Below are 380 nucleotides of genomic sequence, written 5' to 3'. Positions count from 1 at the left end.
ATTATAATGACCGTATCAACTGTTACAATACCAGAACTGTTCATTATAATGACAGTAACAACTGTTACAATACCAGAATTGTTCATTATAATGACAGTATCAACTGTATCAATACCTGAACTGTTCATTATAATGACAGTATCAACTGTATCAATACCTGAACTGTTCATTATAATGACAGTATCAACTGTATCAATACCTGAACTGTTCATTATAATGACAGTATCAACTGTATCAATACCTGAACTGTTCATTATAATGACAGTATCAACTGTATCAATACCAGAACTGTTCATTATAATGACAGTAACAACTGTTACAATACCTGAACTGTTCATTATAATGACCGTATCAACTGTTACAATACCAGAACTGTTCAT

This window comes from Mizuhopecten yessoensis, unplaced genomic scaffold (assembly GCF_002113885.1).
Source record: "Mizuhopecten yessoensis strain PY_sf001 unplaced genomic scaffold, ASM211388v2 scaffold8305, whole genome shotgun sequence".
NCBI lineage: Eukaryota > Metazoa > Mollusca > Bivalvia > Pectinida > Pectinidae > Mizuhopecten > Mizuhopecten yessoensis.
Note: the sequence above shows the minus strand (reverse complement) of the source record.